General features: G+C 41.6%; 1 long non-coding RNA gene across 1 annotated transcript; it reads left to right on the top strand.

Moving 5' to 3' along the window:
* The first annotated feature begins 22129 nt into the window (after nt 1–22129).
* LOC125883044 (uncharacterized) lies at nt 22130–22651 on the top strand. The gene is made up of 3 exons (XR_007448445.1): nt 22130–22324; nt 22412–22445; nt 22504–22651. It is a non-coding gene; the product is annotated as an uncharacterized LOC125883044 (long non-coding RNA).
* Nucleotides 22652–23937: the final 1286 nt, after the last annotated feature.

Raw genomic sequence — 23937 nt, 5'->3', positions numbered from 1 at the left:
AGGCTTACACTCTTTTTGTGGCACAATCCTGGCTGGTAATGCAGAGATACTTGGGTAAAAACAACCACTTATTGCGGCACTATCCCTGATGGAAAAAACAGCGACGAGTGACAGAAAAACACCCACGCTTGGTGGCTAAAACGCTGCTGGAAACAAAGCAGTGACTCTCTGAACACAACTGGTTGTGCTGTTTGTTGGTCTCGAGCAGTGTTCTATGGTGTTCAGCAGCATTGCAGGCATCTTGCCCAGCGTTGCTGCCATCCACCGTCCCCTCCACTTCTTGATGACAGTCAGCTCATATACTAAATCATCTCTGAAATATTGATTTGAAATGTGCAAATTTACTTAAAACAATGCTTTCTTGTGGCGACTGGGCTTTGCAAAATGTGGCCATTTAGGACTAAGATTGCCTCCAGACATGTTTTAATGTTTTCCAAGAAAAAAGTTCAGTTACTTCCATTATAAATTAACATCTTCTTCCTCAGTAAAAAAAAATCCAGAATCTATGAATTTATACATAAGTTTAACTGCTTGACACAAGATGTCTCTTAATTCCCGTGTGCACATTGGTGGTGTCAAATTTCCACATCACACTTGTGCATGTAACGAGTTGGACTATATTTGGCTTCCAGACTATTTTTTAGGTGTCAGAAAATCCTGCTCGTACAAACACTTTAAACTGATTTTCAAGGTGAGCACAGAGAAGCTTTCTTTCTGCTGTCACTCTGCGCATACATCAGTTAAACAACGTCAAATAAAGTGGTTGAAGATTAAATTTTGATTAATATTTCACCACTGCTGCTGCTGCGTCGCTTGCTGCAGCAGTTGGAGTTGAATTCACACTTAACTGTGGCTGCCCGGCCAGCCGCTTTCTGTGTGCAAGTGCATTTGAGATGGACATTTTTTGCAGTGCAGGGGGGAATGAGGAAGAAGGCGCAGGCAGGGAAGAAAATGGATATCTGTACCTATTAGCTCCAGAGCTCCCGTCTCAGATCCCAGGAGGATTTCTAACACAATGTTCTACAAACTGATGTTCCTGGAGGTCGAGCAGGGTTATCCACAGCCTTGGAGAAAGAGACGTACTTCATCTGACAGCCCAAAGGGTTCTGATCCAAGGACTGTACTACCTGAGACTGAGGCTGGTTGGAAGTCTTAATTTATACGACCTTACCGTGCATGATTGCGTTCTTTTATCTGTTTGGTGTCATTCACGTTTCTGTAAAGCCTCAGGGAGTTTGGAGAGTTTTGCTGGGTCAGTACCCTCCTAAGTTCCCCTTTGATGCTCCAGTAGAAATTATTCAAATTTCATGTAAATTGTGTGAAAGAATTTATTTTGAAAGTTTACTCACAAGTGGATGACCTCTATGAATAAAAATAATCCCACGAAACTATTTAGACAGTTTTCTTTAATTGGATGCAGAGGATTTCGCTGTGCCCCAGGTGCTGCTCACTCAAACTGTAGTAATTATGCAGTTTTTCAGATACTTCCCATATGTTCCCCTTCCTTTGCTTGTTTGGCTTTTTCCAAAATGCTACTCAAGATTTGTGTTGTCTGTAAATTTGGAAACAACCCTCTGCCTGTGATCACTGGACAAATGCCCTTTCAAGGGGCCCCAGCTCTGCCCTAATGATACCAAAGAAGGCTGGTGAGAAGCTGTAGTCTTTACGTAACCAATGTTTAATGGGTAATCCTCTGATTTAGGGTCACTCCGTTATTTCGCACCGTAATTAAGAGGCAAATATCAGCTAAAGTTGTCCATTTTTCAGCCTTTTATTGTTGCTGCCAGCTTCACTAACAGGATGACAGGCTACCTAACAGGGTGACACATTTGTTTTCATTAACATGTACATTATAAATAGACAAAAACACACACACACACACACAGACACACAGACACAAATTTTACAGTTGTCAGATTTATGGTAAATCCTAGTTGAAAAAAATATATAAGAACTGAGTCACCTGTTTTTTTTTTCTTGCTTAAAAATGGTTAGATGCTTTTGTGTTCATTTCTAAATCATCTGTGTTGGTCTTTAAGCCGCCCAGTTGCAAGAAGAAAATGTTTGCATTGTATATTTTGGCAAACCACGGATATGCTGCATTAATACGTTTCATACGTGCCATATCAACCTTTCTAAAGTGATGTAGTTCTGACCAAAAGTTGATGTATGTGATCAATTTAGAGTATTAATCACAGAGGATGTAAGTAATTAGATTCATTTATTTAATCGCTTGACAGCCCGAGTCAAACCTAATCTATTAAAACCATAACACATAATAAAGTGCTTCTAGTGCCTACACATAACCAAACCACAGCGTTGTGGAAATGTAAACTTTCAACATACTTGCTACATACTGCTGAACCAATGTTATATGCAGGGCTGTTTCAAGACACTCTTGTCATTTATAAAAAGATAAATCACTTTTCTATAATACATCAATGATATTTCAATGGAATAAATTACTTATTGACTTATTCATACTTCAAAATCAGCAACAATAAGTGATTAACATAGGGGGGATTAAAATAAAATAAATAAATAAAATAAAAATCAACCAGCCACCCTCCTCCCCTGACAAGTAAAGAACAGTCCCTCCATAAGTAAAGAACAGTCCCTCCGTAAGTAAAGAACAGTCCCTCCATAAGTAAAGAACAGTCCCTCCGTAAGTAAAGAACAGTCCCTCCGTAAGTAAAGAACAGTCCCTTCATAAGTAAAGAACAGTCCCTCCGTAAGTAAAGAACAGTCCCTCCGTAAGTAAAGAACAGTCCCTTCATAAGTAAAGAACAGTCCCTCCGTAAGTAAAGAACAGTCCCTTCATAAGTAAAGAACAGTCCCTCCGTAAGTAAAGAACAGTCCCTTCATAAGTAAAGAACAGTCCCTCTGTAAGTAAAGAACAGTCCCTCCGTAAGTAAAGAACAGTCCCTAAAGTGCGGTGAGGTTTGTCACAAAGAGAGAAATGTGAACGGCTCGTTTCTCCTCTGACACATCACATACCTGTGTGCCGCCACGGCTCAGCTGTTCGGGTATTTCTGGGCAGTCATGAAATCAACAAAGAGGAAATTATTGGACCTGGAGCTGGACTTCTCCGTTGCCGGTAAGCCCATCTTGCGACAGGAATATGGCATCTGTGACCCCCGTTCAACCCACAACCGACAAGATTCGCCTTTCGTTTCTGCTGCTGGTTGAAATCTGTACTCGCACAGCGTGCTCCTGATTGATTTGTTTTGCTTGCGCAAAACTATTTTTAGTTGCAAATGCCAGTAAAATGCTCGCACCGTAGAACTCTGTGGAAAACAAATCACTGTAACATATATAAACAAATCTAACCTACAAGTAAAAATAAATAAAAAATAACATTCACTGCTTAAAGATACTCAAAAGCTCAGCTAATACCTGAAATGTCACTGGGTACAAACCACGCAGCAGCATATTGAGTGCCAGGTGGCCAGCATGCGCTGTTACTGGACGGCGCATGGACACTCACCCTATTGCGACTGGACTTTGAACTTATCCCACAGTAGTGGTACCATGAGGTAGAGCTTAGATCGGGCCCAAAAAATTCAGCTCGACCCGGCCCGATGTTAGGTCCATGTTAGGTCCAGGACCGGCCCGTCCAATTAACTGTAATTATTGGCCCGAGCCCGATTTAAACCCGGCATTTTTCAATAAGTTGGCTGTTATAATTAACGCTAAGGACACACCAGATGCGTTAGTCCCGTGAAAGTCCTGCGAGTGTACTTGCAGGCGCTTGACTGTCCACACAGGCAGCGCATTTCTCCTGCACTCTCCGCGCCGGTTAAACATTGACTTGTCTGTTCCCGTCAGTACTCATTTTTTCACTTCAACAGGTCATTTTAAACATGGGTAAGTCCATATTTTCATTGTTTTTTATAACATAATAAGTTAATGACAATTTGTCATTGCATGTCCATGTATTGAGCGTGTTGGGTAAGCACTTAATGAATAGAGCATATTTTTTGGAGGCACGGAAAGCTGCTATCCCTCCCATTTATCTCTACCACCCCCCTCTCTCTCTCTCTTTCTGTATGTGTGAATTGCAACCCCCAACCTGTAGCCATTTCTCTCTCTCTCATATCTGACACTCTGTCTCTCTCTGTCTCTCTCTCTCTCTCTCTCTCTCTCTCTCTCTCATATTTGACCGGCCCGGCCTGGGCCCATCAGAGGGGTGGGGGGTCCCGGCCCGACTCGGCTTGGGCCCGCGTGCCAGGTCGGGCCGGGCTCAGGCTCGGGCAGAGAATCTAAGCTCTACCGTGAGGTACCGTAGTACTACGGTACTCCAACAATGCTAGCGCAGGTGGCAACCAATCGTGCGGACATGGTCTCAATTTGCATGACGCATGAAAAGAGACAGAAATGCTCTGCAGTCCCACACAATGCGGGACATCTAGTCACCCTACTTCCACTGCCACTCGCAAGCAGCAGCTAGTTTGTCGTTGTTGCAGTGTCTATAGGGGTTCCATTATATTGTCATTGATATGGACCAATGTCAGCCGTCTCTGGGGGCCCCTTTCCAGCTCGGGGCCCTAGGCAATTGCCTAGTTTGCCTGTCTGGTTGCGACGGCCCTGGTTATATATCTGTGGTTTACACAAACATGCAATGCCATCATTCATCCTGGAGATTGAGCTGCTTTAAGAAGGCTCAGCATAATTAAAAGCCAACCTGGTCTCACAGATATATGTGAAACGACCATGACCTCTTAACACAGCATTACATGGTGATGGTATATATCATGCTGAAATTACTTGCCAGTGGAAAGTCAGTTAAGATCCTTTGTTGTGGTGGATCCATGAATTCCTTGGTTCAGTGACGTCAGGCAATGGGTTTTGATTAATGTCATGACCCCATAGGTAGTGTGAAGAACAGGAAAGTCCTTGTAGCATCGGGTGGTGGATGGGTCAACAAACACCAGACATATTTTAAACCAAAAATATGATATTCTTTTCCGAACTTAACCAAGTTGTTTTGATGCCTAAACTACCACGTGATGCCACCCCACTCTCACTGAAAAAACAATCACATATAAAGGTCGACTGTACAGCTTATCGCGAATCATACTTATGTTAATTGTAAGGCAACACCCTCTAGTGGCCATAGTAATTATTCCAGGAGCAGAGGAGGAAGTGACGTGATGGAGCAATAGTGATAAAATCAGTGTAATGTACAAATGTCAAATAAGCCCTTAAAGGGTGGGTGAAAGCAGTGGTGGATGGGTCAAACTTTCACTCAGGAGTTGCATTCTTCTAATAACAATGTAGCCTAGTATGCTAGTACATGTAGCAAGCTGTGCTAGTGACATATGGCATACGTCACGTCGAAAACCGTGTTGTTTTTCCTAAACCTTATCAGGTAGTTTTGCTAACTAAACCTAACCATGTAGCTTTGGAGCAGCTGGTGTGTGATGTTCAGGACGTGTTTACAACTGTAACCCGTAGAGCGGTAATATATGTATGCTTTGAGCCAGTCATACTAGTTGTTTTGGCAGTCAGTGTAAATCAACCTATTCCATTGTTTAGGTATGACAAAGTGTAGCATGATGGTGTTGAGGTAGTGGTCATTTCACATATTTCTGTACGATCACTTTGTTCATAGCGTTCTGTATAGATGCCTGTTGCATTTTGTAACGTGTGCCCCTTATGTTGTTGTAATTATGCCTGTCATTGACTAGAAGTCCAGTTATATGTTCAATCATGAATCTTTTTCTGATGCCTCCTGTCATGCTATGTATCAAAAACCTGAGGCGTTATGGACATGAGCTGCATTATACCTTAGACAACATGGCTGGATATGCACAGAGAAGAGTAGTATCCACAGAAACTAAAGGCAAAGTTTTACACTAAAACCAAATGTGTAGTCAGCTATAAACACTTCTGTTTACTGAAGTGGTCAGACAGTACGCGACACACTAATCAGTGCACAGACTAAAGCAGCCCTTACTTGTGAATGACCTCTTTTTTAAAAAGAGGGAAATATCATTTGTTTTATAGCTTTTAGATTCATGAAGAGAAAAGCGAGATATTTTTTTAACCTAAACATTTTCCCTGAACTGATGTCTGTGTTGCATCAGTTTGTTCTTTGATCCGTTGTCAGGCGAGTACAAACAGAGAATCCATTAACAAGAGTTTTAAAACAACCTTCTGTCTTGTTTTTCATTCCTATTATTGTAAGCTCGTGTTTAATGAGGAGAATGTGACAAAAGATCTCAACCTAATACTGAACAGAAAGTTCTGTAGTTGTTTGAGTTGGATAATGAATTTTAGCTTGTGTTATGTCTTAAACCTGCATGCATTTTTTTTTGTTTAAAGTCTGTTCTTGTTTCTTTTCTTCTGTCAAAGACGGTAAATATATGCAGGGGACTGCCCATTGTTCCAACAGCCCAAAATTCCAAAGCTCTGTTAGTCCGAACAATGTTCGATTGGACCGAAAACCCATTTCTCCGACAGCCTGTTTCCCTGAAAATACCCACTCTCTGCACCTTATCACCAGAAACAATGTTTGCATTGTAAGTTTCTGTAAACCTTGGACATGTTGCATTTGTCATCAACACTGTGGTGAATGTTGGTGAAGATTCTCAGTCATCTAGGCTTCTTAAGTTCATGCTGAAGAAGCCTCTTCACCAGACCGTTCACACTAGACTACAGCACTGTTGACAAATGTAACATATCCAGGGTTTACAGAAACATACAGTGCAAACATAAGGTTAATATAATGTACGTGTTTTCTGACCGCTTCTGATGACAGAAGTGTTTATAGCTGGCTTCACATTTGGTTTTAGAGTAAAACTTTGCCTTTAGTTTCTGTGGATGCTACTCTTTTCTCTGTTCGTGTCCAGCCATGTTGTCTTTGGTATAATGCAGCTCAGGTCCATAACGGCCCAGGTTTTCGGTACATAGCATGACAGGAGGCATCAGAAAAAGAGTCATGATGAACTGTATAACTGGACTTCTAGCCAATAAAGGGCATAATTACAACAACATAAGGGGCACAAATTTCTAAAATTACAACTGGCATGAATAGACAACGCTATGAACAGGATCTCACAGAAATAAGTGAAATGACCACGACCTCTGAACACCACATTACATTACACTTTTCATACTTAAATGATGAAATTGGTTCCTGTTACTGTTCTAAGGGTTACAGTTTTAAACACGTTACATCATGGATCAGCTGCAGTTCTGTTGTATAACTATGGGGTTTAGGTTTAGTCAGCAAAACCACCTGGTAAGGTTTAGGAAAAACATCAGGGTTTTTAATGTGATATGGAAAAACACTTCTTCAGCATGAAGTGAAGAACCCTCTTGGATGAGCTGTGAGTCCAGTTGCCTATGATATAGCACCTGAGATTAGCTATGATGAATGTGTGGTAAGGTTTAGGCACAAAAAACACTCGGATATGGTTAGAAATTTCTCATTTGGTTTTGGCTTTGGCTTTAAAAACACACTTTTCGTGGCACGATAGTTGCTGGAAAAGCAAGGATGGGTTGGTAAAAACACTTGCTGTCATTGCTTGGACGCCACTTGGAAACCCTGCAAAACAAAGGTAAAAACGCCTGGGACCACTGGGGTTGGGGGCTCAAATGCTGCTGAGAAACGCCATGAAGGGTCAGTAAAAACATCCAGAACCCTGGCACATAGGCGGCTGGTAAACTGGAACTAACTGCAGGAAGTTTGTATATTCCGAGAAATGGGACTTCTGAGCAATGGGTGTTTGTCTTTGGGATAACCAGAGAAATGGCTCGGCGTCAAATGGAACATTTTTTGGACTGATGGGGCTTTGTCATATTCTGCCGTCGGAACAATGGCATGGCACCAGTATGCACATGAGGAACATTAGTACAAGCCATGGCAACACCTGGACACTGCTTTATTTTATTCAAGTGTGGAATATAGTCAGTGACACAGACATGGAAAAACACTTTAGTACGTGGGCTGTCTGTGTATTTAACCTTGTGCACAGTCAATCCTCTCTTGCACAAGATTCTGCAATGCTTGATAAATAGGCTCTGAATATTTTAAATATCTCAGTCTTGTTTATTGTTCCTGAAATCCAGAGTGTATAACCCTTACATGTAGGGTATATTATGACAAAATGTAGCTGCAATAGTACATTACCATATCTTAACATCTTCTACTTTTCCATACTTGCAAGGACCAAAGCCTCTTTTAGATGCTCAGGATGACTGGGGCCGCGATGGCACCATACCCAGAGCTGATTCTGCATTTTTGCCTTGAACCTTTATTGTATAAGTTGACCGCGGTGACTTCACACCTCATGAAGTCAGTCAAGGGTGCACTCAGTGCATCATAAAACCCCTCCAACACAGCTTGGCAGTGTCAAGGAGGAGTTAGGATCTCACACAGACAAAAAAGCAGGATATCGCCCCGCTGTGAAAAATCTGCATCACATTTACTGCAGTGAAACATTATTTTGGAGGGGAGGGAGCTTCCTGTGAAAGAAAAGGCCTGAGGTGTTTACAGTGTGAGTTATGTCCTCGCTCATTCTTGTTTATTGCAGGGTTTGGGGAATATTCTGAAGGCGTTTCATGGTGACATTTTGCGATGTGTTCCACAGGGGGAGAAAAGGCCGCAGAGGGCAGTAGAATTTATTGACTGAATTTCACAGTTATAAATGGGTCTTTTACAAGTGACATAAAGAAAATGATCTGTTCTCTGCTCAGGCGGTGGAGATCTGTAAACTGTGTTCTGTGTACTGCCAGCAGTCATGGCTCTTGTATTGAATAAAGTTTCATTCAATAGACTATAACTTTGCTTTTGATAAATATGTGCGTAGAATCAAAGAGAAAGGGGAAGTATTTAAAGCACCTGAATAGTTCCTTTAATACAAACCTTTAGCAGCTGTGCGTATTCTGTCTACCAGCAATATGTTCATTCTCCTAAGGCACTGTATGAACAGACTGCATTTGCATTTTCGCATGTAGCCCGAACTGTGTTCACTATCATTGTCTTATGTGTTTTGTAAAAACCTTAGGCTCCCATTCTGCTCTGAAGACAGTCTATGGGGAGATCTCCAGAAGAATAATTGTCTCTAGAGAAAAGCTGTATACAAAGAGACCACTGTCTGTGCTGCTCAGTGTTACTCAAACAATACATATCCCTCACAAAACCACCCCAAGGCTTTAATGTCTTTCCTGAGACTGCTGCGGTCTGAAAAAGACAGCTGCATTGCTCGCTGCAAAAATGCACTGTTTAGAAATCAGACAATTTTGTCTTGAATTTTTAGTTTTCCGCAAACTTGGGAAGTTATTTCAGCAAATAAAAATCTTGCTGGTGGAGGAAGGAGACGGTCTAAAGTGACGCTCAAAGTAAAGTCAAATCATTGAAGAGAATTCAGAGAAGCAGCTTTTCACAGGAAGTAGGAGATTTTGTGTCAACCATTGGCAGATTTTTTTTTTTTGTTTTACCAAAAAAAAAGGTGGAAGACATTCCTTATTGCATTCCTTATTTAAAGGGATAGTTCATCCCAAAATTAAAAATACATATTGTTCCTCTTACCTGTAGTGCTGTTTATCCACCTAGATTGCCTTGATGTGAGTTGCAGTGTTGGAAATATCAGCTGTAGAGATGTCTGCCTTGTCTCCAGTATAATAGAACTAAATGGCACTCAGCTTGTGATGTTCAAGGTGCCAAAAAATAAATAAATTAAAAACTCAACAGCAATGTCTTTCCCCTGAAATCATGGCCTGTTTAAGCCTGATTTATGGATGGGCACTCAACACTTTTGATAAGTGTCGCTCAACAAAAATGACACGTTAAAATGTTGCTCAATACTTTCCTTTTATTTCATGCACCTGGAGGATGTTTTTATGTTGCAAACACCACCATATTTTGTAAAACAATGTGACTGGGTAGTCATGGTGAGCCTCTCTGATGTATCGACTGAAGTTTTTTGTGTCCCAGCATGAGAAACATGATGCCGGATTTGGTTGACCAGATTATCAAAACAGTTGTCAAACATACAAAAATATCAAAAGTGCATCACCTTGTACATGTTGCCCATTTGTTGGATGAATACATTTTCATCCTATAGCTCCCTTGTTTGGTTTAATGGACACCAAGGCTGTAGCCATGGAGTCAACATTGGGAGGGGACCAGGGGTGTCGCTAGGAGTTGAAAACATCTGGGGCTTTAGCCCTGAAGTGGGAACAATTTTTTACCTGGGGGTTTCTCCCCCTGGAACATTTTGAATAATTCCCTATTAAACACGTGATTTTAACGTATTTTGACAAAGAATGAGCACTCGTCTTCTATTATTGGGTTGCCCAAATTGTTGGAAATCCGAAAGACTTTGAGAACGACTTTGCAAACACAGTGTGAAACAATGCACTGATCACGAAGAAGATAGTGATGTTGCACATCAAATTTAACAACAGAACCAGGGCTACAAGGCTGCCGTAGAAAAGCAATGAAAAAAAAAAAACGTATTGTGTTGTTGTTGTTGTTGTTGTTATTCAGTTTCAGTTATATATTCGGGGGGACATTTTGGGCATATCTGAACATTGGGGGGATGTGTCCCCCTCAATGTATATGGTGACTACTGCCCTGATGGCCACACTGACCACCTCTTTTTCTTGCACTGCTGTTGTCTTCCTACTAGATTAGGTTTTAAATGTCCTCCTCTTCAATTAAACTAATTGATTTCATTAAATCCTCCATTATCAAAATCTAAAGGAATACAAAGCAGCACAAATATAGATACATGACAAAACAGAGGGACAGAGGGACATATATACTGATCGAGATGATATGGTCTAACCAAACAAGCTAGCTGGTAGATAGTATCTGGTTACCACGAAGACGACCGAAACCTTCTGCTGAAGCCTAAATCGAAAACGTAGAGCAGCTCTTTAATTTCTGTCAAGCCGCCGTCCTCATCAAAAGTGTCTAGCCCCCTACCATAAACTAGGCTTTGCTCAAGATAATCCACAGACTTTGTTGTGAGCAGTTTCATGAAGGAACCATTTTCTTTCTTCCAAACTACACCAGGCAACTGTATCACTGCGTAGAAGGAAGTGTGCATCTACTGCCAGCTCACCTAGCACCACAGAGCTGGGTAGCGTTACAGCTCAGCTGAGGAGGACATCGTTAATGTTTCCATCTCGTACTGTCATGAGCATGGGCATCTCGTCCTCCATGAGTAGATGCATGGTTCCTTCAAGGCAGTGATACAGTTGGCGGGTGTAGTTCAACTGAAAGAAAATAGTTCCTACATGAAACTGCTCACAACAAGGTCTGTGGATTATCTTGAGTAACTGGGTCGTGATTTCAGGAAAGAGACATTGATGTTGAGTTTTTCAAATGTACTTTTTTTTTTAGCTTTGAGCACCACAAGCCAAGTGCCATCTAGTTTCATTATACTGGAGAGAAGGCAGACATCTCTACGGCCTATACTGTATCTCCAACACTCAGCAACTCACACCAAAACAATCTAGACTGATAAATAGCACTACAGGTAAGAGGAAAAATATGTACTTCTTATTTTGGGGTGTCCCTTTAGGTACAAGTGGTAATACGATGCTTTGAAGATTTCATTATAGTTTACGCCTGCATTCACATTATTAGGTAAAAGTCCAGGCATAATAGCAGCAAAACACAACAAATCAAAACCTTAGAGTACCTTGTTTATTCTACCGATATAAACTGTAGTACACCATGCTTCTCTGAATGACATGTCTGTTCAAAGATTTGCCTTCTGTAACCTTTAGCTCATTAAGCTTAATTTCTCGATTTTCTGTAACATTTGATCAAAACTTTGGTGCTGCAGGCAGTCAGTGTTTTGTTATATTTGCCCTGAACCTGACAGAGATCACCTGTGTGGGCAGCAGTGTTTGGGCTTGTATTCTCGGTTAATGAGGTTTGTCAGCGGCACTGTTTCCTTTGTCTGTTTAACCATTGTGGCTGTTACTGTGTGCACTCTCGACACTCTCTAAGTTTTATTTTTTGTATTTCAAGCAAACAAGTTCCTGTGCACCAGAGACAAAATGCTGCTTGTTAAGAGGAGCTAATGTGAAAGTTCGATGTACATTGAGTCACTGCTACCTACAGCGTTATTTCAATCAGTGGCGGAAATGAAAATATTACACCACTGAGTTGTAATTCATCAATATCCTCCAGCGCTGGAGGCCTTTAAGGATCACACCGATCACGTTCCCTTGAAGATGCCATTCTTAGCTCTGATTCCAAATCTATTTCTAGCTAATCACACCCACTGCAATGGCGGTGACGTCAAGCATTATCCCTCATGGATGCTTCTTTAAAAAATAGTTGAGACCCACAGCGCAGGTTTGGGCTCACAGCATCTATCTGTGTAAAACAGAACAGGTTGCCTGTGCTTTGGTTAAAGCCCCGAAGAAATGACAAACCTGGACGTCAGCAGACTCTTAAATGCAGGTCTCAAAATTCCAATTAAGCTCTTTATTCTCTTGGAATTTGCTTCGCTTGTGCTGAGAATAAAAGGAGACAGAGATACAGATATATCTCTGGCCTGTTTAGCTGTTGTTGTTTTTTTTGCTTGTTTCTGTATCATGCTGTGCCTGATTGAATTAAACCTAGTGCCCTTTATAAACAACTGAGGGAAATTGTATTTTCTTCCTGATAATCATACATCCGTGATGGATGATATAAGAATACCCCCACAAGTAATGGCCCTGAATGGGTTCAGAAACAGCATGCTGTCTGCGATATTACGCATAATCTGTTTCATGTTGGAAATTTTAAAAATACCTCCTGCTACTGTATGTAAATAAGTACATTTCATAACGAGATATATAGATAGAAAATAAGCCTATTTGCTTTACCTCCCGTAGCGATGAAACGCCAAACATCGCTTACACTTTACCAATTTGCATCACATTCATAGTACACGCAAGTCAACATCTCTAATGATAAAATGGACAAATGCTTGGAGTCCGCATGCTGGATCCTGAGTGAGTCATTATGCCACAGTATGTGATGACCTACTTCACATTAAAAGACTATCTGGCTGTTGTGCGGCAGGCCAATTTACTTCATAATGATGGCAGAGGAAGAGAGAGTGACAGGGAGCAAAAGAATGAGAGAGAGAGAGTGCGAGAGACTTGTCATGTTAGCTGCACAGACCTTGTTCTTCTAAAGCAGTCATAATGCTTCAGTTGCGCCCACACACCTCTCTGAACCTCCCACACGCGCATGCACACACACAGATGCACATACACTTCACAGCCTGAGGCACGATTTCCTAGTGTGGTCAAAAAAAAAAAAAAAAAAAAAAAAAAAAAAGCCCGGAGAGTACTTCAAGTGCTGATCAATATGCAGAAGATTTTCAGAATTAAGTCAAACAGCTTCTTCAAAAATTCACTTATGTGGTCAGTTTCTTGGCTAATTGACCGTTCGCTAAGCCTCACCCTCCCTTAGTTTGGTTGCTATGCCTGTCTTTTTTTCTGGCATGGCACAAATGCAGTTTACAAAGATAACTGTGGAGGATGTACAACTCAAAACTCTTTGTATTTTTGTAACAATGGGTCTTTGATTTCAGACAGAAAAACAAAAGCAGGTTTCTCATTTCCAGGCAGTGACCATCAATTTTGCTGCCTAAGATATCAACTGTTACTGGCAGGTATAATCAGCTATAGCTAGCTTGCTAATTAAGCTAATATCTGCTTCATTGGTTTGTAGAAAATGCTGTCTTTGACTGACATTTTAATGTTTCCAGTTGACTCATTTCAAAAACAAGAATTTTAGGGGGTCTTAAATATATGGCTACATACATGCCATCATGCTAAAAGACTGAGGATAAAGCTGCATGTCCCGGGTAAAAAGTGAGCATAGAAAAGGCATGAAGATAAAGAAGCAGCTTTGTGCTTATACTGCAGTGTAGAGCTCAAAGTATGATGAGAAAAAATATTACATCGCTGTTATTTCCCTCTAACGTAACCATGTTTGGCTCAAGCCCCCGCGAACAGAGCTGGGCTGTGAAGCCTCTTTGACATAATGGCCAAACCATCGATGTATAGACTAAACAGTGTCATTTGGTCAGCATCGGTTATTGGGGTGGCATGGTGGTGAGTGGATAGCATTGTCACCTCACAGCAAGAGGTTTGAGGTTCCTAGTTCGAACCCGTGGTGGTGGTGGTAGTGGTGGTGGGGGGGGGGGGGGTCAATCTCAGGGTGAGGTAGCCCCTCTGCATGTTTTTTCCGGGTACTCCAGCTTCCTCCCACAGTCCAAAGACATGCAGGTTAATTGGTAACTCTAAATTGGTCGTAGGTGTGAATGTGAGTGTGAATGGTTGTCTGTCTCTATGTGTCAGCCCTGCCTCTCGCCCATTGTCAGCTGGAATACGCTCCAGCCCCCCCGCAACCCCTAACAGGATAAGTGGTTATGGAAAATAAGCCATAGTGGCCAGTCAGTAAGATGCAGGACACAGCTGCTAATGTTAGCCAAAATTCGATATATCAGTTTTCAGGACTAGGGCTTGGTATCAATGCTCGATACCTTTAAGGTATCAACTGAAATAACCCAGTATCAAGTAGTGTTGAAACGTCTCTAGTTAAACAATACCTGCATCCGATCTTTTTTGCGCTGGAGGCCTGATCCTGGACAATCCCGACTCCCTGCCGGATGAGCAAACTTTCTGTTGCTGCCATCTCAGCAGCCACTTTGCTGTTGGCGGATGGTCTGCCCAGTAAGCATGAGTTAATAAAGCAGCAGCAGCAGCTCACAATCTTCACAAGCCTTTAAACGGTCCCAGTCACAATGACAAAGAGATGGTTCGACTCTGTTGATAAACCTGTTAATAACTGTTAGGCAACATTAGCCATGCAGTGCTAACATTTAGTTCTGTCACAGCACGTGTGCTGCCAGGCGGACTCTCACAACTGTCCCCAGCGCAGAGCTCACACTCCCTCAGCAGGGGAGCAGCATACAGTCTGTGGTGTGGTGGAGTCTGCCACGGTGTATTGATGGAATTGGCAGGTCAGCCCCTTGAGATGCCACCAAAATGTTCAAATGTATGGCTTTAGCCTACTACAGGCTGCCTCGTTCACATTATGGGTATCGCGTTAAGTATTCTACTAGCATCAGTATCACTTTAATGGCACTGGTATAGGTACTGGCATAATAATTTTTTCCACTAGACCCAGTCCTGTCCAGGACTAGCTGCCACACAGTGGATGTGCTAATTGTGAACTGGGACTTTTGTGAAAGATAATTGATATTCAAACTCCTGGCTTTGTTACTAAAGTTTCCAAGACCAGGTAGTGAGCAAGTTAGCCGGACATGCTAATGAGTGCAGCTTGTGTTAAAGCAAATAATCACACTTTTTAATCCATCTCTGACAATTATGGTCTTGTGATTTTGGTGTTAGAGAAGCCTCCAAACTTTAAATAGTATCACTGTCACTACAGCCTCAAGCACACTGCTTTAGTATGTAAGGAACTCCAAAGCTTGACAGGAACTACTGTGCCTAGTTACAGTTGCTAAGCTATGATTGGACAGTCGCCGTTCAGGGGAGGTGTAACGAAGGGTCAGTTTATCTGGCTGACCAAAAAAATATCTGTCTCTGTGTTAAATATTGAGAAGTAAAACAAAACAGAAGATGTATTACCAAAGGGGGCTGTACTGTAACAAAAGATGAAGTATTTGTCAGCGGGTCAGCTCGGCCACAAGTTCATTGTGCTCAACCTCTCCAGCAGCCCACGGTGGTTGCTCCGATGCCCTTGTCAAAAAGATCACACCTCACAAGTAACAACTCAATGCCCTACCGTAGTTGCGATGTTATGCAGTCAAAAGAGAGCTAACATTTGTATTCCTCATCATCCTCGCCGCGCTGCACTTACTCCTAAGCCCTGTCTACAACGCAAGCAAAGTTTACGGCATAAAAGCTAAGTTTTTGTCTTTTCACCGTGAGAGAGCTGAGGCTGAGGAATATTGCCTGAGGATGTTTCATATCCCCACAGCCCTGACTGCACACTCTCTGCTCTCTGCTCCCTCCTTTATCTCTTTTTCTTAATCACTCGTCTTTTCACTCTATCTCACCATATCTCTCCCTTTTTTTTCTCTCTGAGACTAACCTGCCTCTTTTCTCCCTCTCTTCTTTCAACTCCCTTCCCCTTCCCGCTCTCTGTCTCTGTGCATGCCTTTCCTTCACTATCTCTTTTTCCGCCCGCCCCCCCTCCTCCCTCCTCCCTCCTTGCCTATCTTGGTGAGAGTGCAAGCAGGTCTCTCTGTGCTTTCTGGGCCTCCCCTCTCCCTGTCAACCCAGCAGCATCCAGAGGAAGAGACAGCGCTGTCACTATGGACTGGCTCCGAGAAAGACGATGCAGAGCAAGTGAAAGTTACAGAGAGGAGGGAGAGGAGGAGAGAGGGGGGAGAGGAGGGGGAGGAAAAACATGACAAGGAGGAGGTGTACAGATGACAAGTCTCTTCATGGGGGAGTTTTGTGAAGTGAGGGAGCTGCAGAGAGGGAGAAAGAGAGAGAGACGGGAAGGAAGGGAGGGGGACACCAGCAGGCATGCAGGATGTTTTTTTGAGGAGAAACAGCTCAGGGATGGCACTCGTGCACTTCTCCCCACAGGTTGGCTGTTCTTGTGTGAGCACTCCTCGAATAAGCTAGCCGACTGCACAGTGCAGTGGGCAGATGTTGCTCACATCCAGCACCGTGGCTGAATGCATAATTCGCTGGCTGTTTACCTAAACCACATCTTACCCGTCAGTTGAAGGGCATGCAACATGAATTTATCGAGTCAGGTACACAAGGGCGGCTTTCACAGAGCCGTGTGCATTTGCTTCACGTGTCATGTTTTAGCCTACTTTGTTCATGTGTGATACAGCCATGTAAGGCTAATGTTTTGATCCGTCCAGCTCAGCAAGCATACATCCTCTTTACCTGAATTATTGATCCACAAAGCTCTGTCGTTAGTTTAGCATTAATGTTTAAGCCGGCACAGTATGGAGCCTTAATAAGTCACTGGATTGGATGAGAGAACATTCGCCCCCCTTGATCCGCCATACCCATTTCTGCGTACTCTCAGTTCACTGTCCCAACATCCGATCAGTAAAAGCTCTTTCACTTCAAAGTGCAGATACATTTATTTTGAACAATTCCACACGGGAGGTTGTAAGGCCTGTTGATCACGGCTCATGCCATTCTCTTTGATGTGCACACATAAGTTTTCGAGTTAAATAACGGTGAAAAAAGCTCTACAGATGATTTATGTTTGTCCCTGAGACACTGTGCACAAAGATCAATTACTTTTTTCCCCCTATTGAGACCAACAGGAGTAACACTGCTCTTTTGATGAGACAATTTGACCTGGAGATTTGGAGAGCTGCAACACCACAGTAGTGCTTCTCCAAATGATGCTACAAGGACCCACTGGGCAAAAAAACACATCAGTGTAAAGAGTAGTGGTGGGTAGAGGACTGACAATCTGTACTCAAGTAAAAGTACAAGTGCTCCCATTAAAAAAATGACTCAAGTAAAAGAAAAAAAAAGGTAAGATCAAGAGCATGATTTTCAGGTGAGACTTTTCTGATTGCTTTTGGAAGCTTTAATGAAGACAGGTGAGCGCACAACAATCTGTATATGTCAGCCAGATGGTGCATCATCCTGCATCAACCCTTTTAATGCTGGGATCAGGATGATAGAGAGGATAGCTGTGTTAGATAAGGCAATCCTAACATCATACATTCATGCTGTGACAAACAATCTTAGCTTGCTGTGTTTCACGGCCTGCATGAAGTGCAAAGGTAACTGATGTCTACTAAATAAACAGAGGCCTTTTTTTTCTGTGTTCCTATCATCCCTCAGCCCCTCTCCCCGGCTGGTTACACTTTACCTGCTCTCTGGGGGAGATGAGCAAGTTATCCGACATCTTGTGAACACGCTGTATCGTTATCCTGTGAAAACGATAAAAGCTTTCTGATGCCAATGATGATTTACATTGTGGAGCGTTCAAGCTCTTTTCAGTAAAAATGAGTATGGGGCAAAGGTAAATTATAACATTCTCATGATGTGTTCAGTGTAATCTTGTAAAATGTAGCTTTTAGTGAGAAACTTTATTAAAAACAGTTGTTTGAAGGAGAAATTTATTGATGATTTCACAGCTCTGTAAAATAGATATTAGAAAGGGAATTATGATGTGTCATATGTAGTAAAAGGCTTTTTGCTTATTTTTTGTAGATGTTTTTCATAAATGTGTATTATTGAATTGTGCTCATATAAAGGTAGTGTAATGAATGAGTAAGTGTTTTTAAAACTGTCCTTTTTTTCATGTAGATTTGCATTTTTCCCTGAAACCAAAGAAGTATAATAACAAAATTTTAAAGAAGGAACTCCAATCTAAGCAACATTGGTGTCGGCTATTGGCGAAATTGTTATTTGAATCACTGGTATCAGTACTGGCGCAGAATTTCAACTAGCTCAATTAGAAAATTAATTTTACATTTTATTATTTTACAATGTCATGTGTTAATTTATTGTTTATTCTTCTGAACAAGTGAATGTGTAATTCTTTTTCTATTGATTATTGATTCATATTATTATTATAACACATGTACAACACGTTGCCAAGGGCATCAAATGTGCCAGGACCGCAACTGATTTACTAGATAAAGATAGTTGAGTAATGGCGTCCCGTGCAGTGATTGAAATCACGCTACCCCTTGTGTTGTAATTTGAGCTAACACCGTTGGCTCTGTCAGCACTGTTGCCGTTGTTTAGCATTATTCATAGAGTTAGCACCATTAGCTGCTAGCTGCCGGCTCAGAGCTGTGTCCAGACAACTCAAATGCTCTGAAATTGCACAGAGCCCCTTTAAGGGTGTGCAGACCGGTGCAAAACAATAATAAAAAAGGAAAACAAATCTTCTTTAACCATAATTATGGGAAGTCATTTTCTAGCTACAAGTTAACAGCAAAGATTACAGTTATTAGCTAGCTAGCTACATTTTCACTTACAGTATGCGCTTGTTCGAGGAGATTTTAAAAGTGTGTAACCGGGTGTTTATTTACAGTGTGTATATATTGTATTTTTTTTAGTGTCAGTCTGTTTATGTTGCAGCAGGCATGGCGATCGCAGCAGGTGTGTGTCACGCCCCTTACCGGCACCTGTAGTGCTGCCGCGTTATTGGCTGTTAATGCGGACCTGTTCATATACCCCCCTGCTGTCCTTTAGTCGCCCTTTCTCCCCTGCTGAAGCAAGTGCTGGCCGGCGTGCAGCTCCGCCAAGCCGTGGTTTCCCGGCGTAGTAGGTGCCGTGTGTTTGTTCTCCAGGTATGTGTAGCACAGTCTTATGATGCTGTGAAGATGTTATAAGGTGCCATGTTGACAGTTCTCTGTTGTAGGCTGGCTTGTTGAGCCGAGGTGTGTGTGTGTCCCCTTCCGGTTAGCCGCCGCTGCCGCCATTAGCTTCCAACAGCTAGATTATTGATTTGTGCAAGCTACAGCTGACCACGCAGGTAAACAGTGCCACAAGCTCAATGTTATTTTGTTTGCTAGTGCTTAGGTAGCTTCTGTATTGGTTATTAACGCTCACTCTGTGTCTCTTTTAAAGTTTGCCTGGCGTTAGGCTGCTGTTTTGCCCTGCCTTGCCTCTTACCTCCGTAGTTTTTCTTTTTGTTTTGCCTGGCTCACTTAGACAGCCGCTCTGCCGCTCTGCCTTCGTCGTTTAGACGCCCTTTTTTTAAAGTAGTGTATTGTAGTTCAAGACTGACCTCGGACCGTGACTCCTTAGTGGGGGGGGTGGGAAGTTAACAAAGCATTGAGGACCTGCTAAGTTTATGCATGCAGCATGTTTGTTTTTGTTTTTTTTTCTTTCGTTTTGATTTGAGTTTGCAGTTGTTTTGTATGTATTTTGTTTGGTTTCTTTTCTTTTTTTCTTTGCGCAGTTGACCTCAAAAACAGCTAAAGTCGTTAACTCTCTTTCTGACTTAACTTTTGAGTCACTGATACAGATTAATATTTTACCCTTTGGAAATAAAAAAGAACTATATAACTGTTTTTTTTTTAAAGAGAAATAACTTAATAAAGAAATTATTTTATTGTGAGTAATAAAATTTGTTAAACTTCTTACATCGTGCCTGTATTCATTTGTGTAACGTACCTGTGTATGGGTGATTTTTTTGGGAAACCCTCTGAGAAATTAAAGCGGAAAGTAGATTCTTTAGGTGCAAGTCCTAAGGTTAGGGTTGTTGGTGCTAATTCTCCAGATCTGCCTCTCGCAGTTCAACTGGTCTTGCCACAAGTGGATATCTCTGTGTTTTACAGGAGGCATGGTAGGCACTTTGTCATGTAACTGTTGTCCTTTTACATTTTGGTATAAAAAGTGTGGCCAGATGTGACCAGAGATTGTTGCTGGAAGCTGACTGTAGTTCTGGGTTTTGCTCTGTCATCAATGCATTGTGGTTAAACGACAGGTGGTGCTTCTTTTTCTTCCAAGCAGCTGGCAACAGAGGTGCTCCTTGCACACTCTCCCTCCCCTACACTTTATCTCTGTATTTAGAGCAAATTAGCTGTATTGAAGGCAAAACTGGCAAATGTAGCACAGTAAAAAGTAGATTACTGGTTCAAAAATATAATCTAGTAAAGAGCAGAAGTACAGTTTTAAATGGAAGATGAAAAGTACTCTTTCCTAATAAAAAGTACTTTTTTCAACTCATGTGTGCTGCATATAACGCGTAGCACTCACCACTGGTAAATTAAAGCTATATATTAGCCCCTGATGAGACAAACATGGGGTGAGAAGAACATGAATGTTAGGCACAACATTGCCTGGTTTATCCCGTGCAGTAGAGGAGAATCAACGCAGCATGGGACGTTCCAACAAAAAGACTACCATGTTAGAATTTTTCCCCGTCATGACTTGTTCTATGACGCTTTTCCACAGTCTTCCAACTACAACACTAAACATGATGAAGCAAAAGAAAATTGTTTGTGCTGCTAGCGTGAACAGAGACATTGGTTACCTTTGTACCTCACACAGGCCGTGAAACACAGCAAGCTAAGATTGGTTTGCGTCCAACATGTATCGCACCATGTGGCCTTGGCCAAGTCACAGCAAATATGTATGACGTAATGATTATCTTATCTAACACAGCTATCCTCTCTATCATCCTGATCCCAGCATTAAAAGGGTTGACGCAGGATGATGCACCATCTGGCTGACATATATAGATTGTCGTGCGCTCCACCTGTCTTCATTAAAGCTTCCAAAAACCAGAAAAGTCTCACCTGAAAATCATGCTCTTGATAGAAAATGAATTGTTAGTGTTGTGTATGTTCTTACACGTGTGGCAGTACCTTTTAGATTCCTCTTCATTAAATTGACAAGACTATAGAGCTGTAGTGTTTCACCTTTCATGAAAAGGCTGTATAAGATCCAGTAGCCTCTAGAGACAACAAAACACACCTGAGCCCCCGCACTCAGCTGTTGAAGGTGGAAGAAAATCATTGCTTTTTTAAATGCTCATCTCTCACAGCCTGAAATTGGCTCATTAACAGTATTTGTTATTTAAGTGGTTGATTTCCTTGATTTCATTTCCCATGCATAGAAGAGAATTAATTAAAAGTGATTATTTTCGCTATCTTTTCAATGATGCACAAAAGACTCTAACATAACATAGTAGGAGCAGGCATTAAGGTCAGTGTATAATGTCTGACATATCCTCATGCACACTTCTTATGGTATCTTGCAGAAATGCACATACAACAGTTCATGTGATATGTAATGAATTAGCACCACAGGAGTGGCGTCATTACATTAAGTACTTAATGCAAAGTTACATAGATTAGGTATAGGAAAATAGAGCCACTTAGGTTTAGGAAAGTAAAGTCATGTAGATCAGAATTAGGAAAATACAGGTATGTGGCTTTAGGAAGGTAAAGGTTTGGCTTAGAAAGGTAAAGTTATGTAGGTTAAGCTTAGGAAAGTAAAGTTACGTAGGTTAGGTTTAGGAAAGGAAAGGAAAGGTACATAGGTTAGATTTTGGAAGGTAAAGGTATGTAGGCTGGGCTAAGAAAAGTAATGGTACGTAGGTTAGGTCTAGGAAAGTAAAGTTATGTAGTTTAGGCTTAGAAAAGTAAGGGTACGTAGGTTAGGTTTACAAAAAGAAATTGTTAACTGCTGGGATGATTGTACTTAACATAAATTTACATAGGTTGGACTTAAAGAAGTAAAATTATGTAGGTTAGGTGTAGGAAAGTAAAGTTATGTAGGTCAGGTTTATGAAAACAAATGGCTGGACATTGGGATGTTTTGTACTTAAGTGAAGTTACGTAGGTTAGACTTGGAAAGGTTAAATATGTAGGTGGGGTTTAGGAAAGTAAAATTATGTAGGTTAGGTTTTGGAAGGTAAAGGTACGTCAGTTACGTTTAGGGAAGTAAAGGTATGTAGGTTAGGTTTTGGAAGGTAAAGGTACATCGGTTAGGTTTAGAAAAGTAAAGGTATGTAGGTTAGGTTTAGGAAAGTAAAGGTATGTAGGTTAGGTTTAGGAAAGTAAAGGTATGTAGGTTAGGTTTAGGAAAGTAAAGTTATGTAGGTTAGGCTTATGAAAAGAAATGGTTGGATGTTGGGACGTTTTGTACTTCACGTAAAGTTATGTAGGTTAGACTTAGGAAAGTAAAATTATGCAGGTCAGGTTTAGGAAAGTAAAGTAACATCGGTTTGTTATGGGAAAAGAAACATGATGAGGACATACCATTAAATCACTTGGTTTCACATGGGACACAAACGCTGGTCTCCTGGGGGGGATGGTCCTGTGTTTGTTTGACCCATCTACCACCCCAACCTGCCTCCTTAAGCAGACTTTCACTCTTTATACTACTGGCCTCTTTACTTTTGACAGCACATTGCTCACATGATTGCAGCCTTCCTGTTTATGTGGTTTACAAATGAATTCCACTGCATAACTTTTCATAGTTACACATCCCAACACTGCATGAGAACAGCCTGGTAAAATCTGAGTATGTCTGTGGTAAGATATGTAAGTAAACATCATCTTATGCAGAGTTTGTGCTAATCTAGTAAGTAAGCAGTAAAAGCAGTAAAATAGCAGTAATAGCAGTAAAATAAAGTTTACCTGATATCTGCTGCTGTGTACAGGAACTTGTGCTCTAGCGAGTGGAACAAAGTTAGGAGAAATAACTGTGGATTTAAAGGCAGGTGTATCTGACAGCTCCCGCTGCTTCCACCTACTGTGATTGTTGCAACAGCAAGTTTGTTAAGGATAAGAGGATTTTTTTCACTTCCCACTCTCTGGCTCACCTCTCCACCAACTCTCCACAAATACAGCATCTCAGCAACCCTAAGAAGGCCACGCCGAGTTACGCAACATGAACACTTGGGGATGCATGCGTTTTTGTGATTTCCTTTCCCCTAAACAAACGATCATTACATCTCTCTTCCTGTTTGGTGGCGTTCTGTGCGCAATATCGGGGCGACAATGACTGCCCTCTCAGCGCGGCTCTTCAATGGCTCCCTGAAATGCTTCTTGTTTCTCTGTTGCCTCATTATAATCCTTTGTGTGTCCTCTGTGAATGGCTGATGATGATTATGCAAATGTTCCATCGGAGAGCAGCATGGGTAATTATCACACCAGAGAATGAGGCTTTTTGAAATTCTCTGACTGCTGAAGAGAAAACCATGGCTTTTCGGTGTGTGTGAGTGTGTATTTATCAGTTGGAGCAAGCTAGGGGCTTTGAGATTGCGGCCGTGGTGATGCTTACCAAACCTGTTGAGGCTTTTATGAGGTTTACACTTTGTGAGTTTTTTTATCCTCCCTAGAATTACTCCTTCAGCATAGCAAGTAAAATTGTGAATTTGGTCACAATTGTGTTGCAAAGTAGTTTATTTTATCCTGCAGAACCCATTTTTCTCCAGCTGTTTTATCCGCTGGATGTGTTAGAGCTTGTTGCAGGGCC

The sequence above is a fragment of the Epinephelus fuscoguttatus genome, linkage group LG22 (genome assembly GCF_011397635.1).
Source record: "Epinephelus fuscoguttatus linkage group LG22, E.fuscoguttatus.final_Chr_v1".
Classification (NCBI taxonomy): domain Eukaryota; kingdom Metazoa; phylum Chordata; class Actinopteri; order Perciformes; family Serranidae; genus Epinephelus; species Epinephelus fuscoguttatus.
This window is presented reverse-complemented; position numbering and strand designations above follow the sequence as displayed.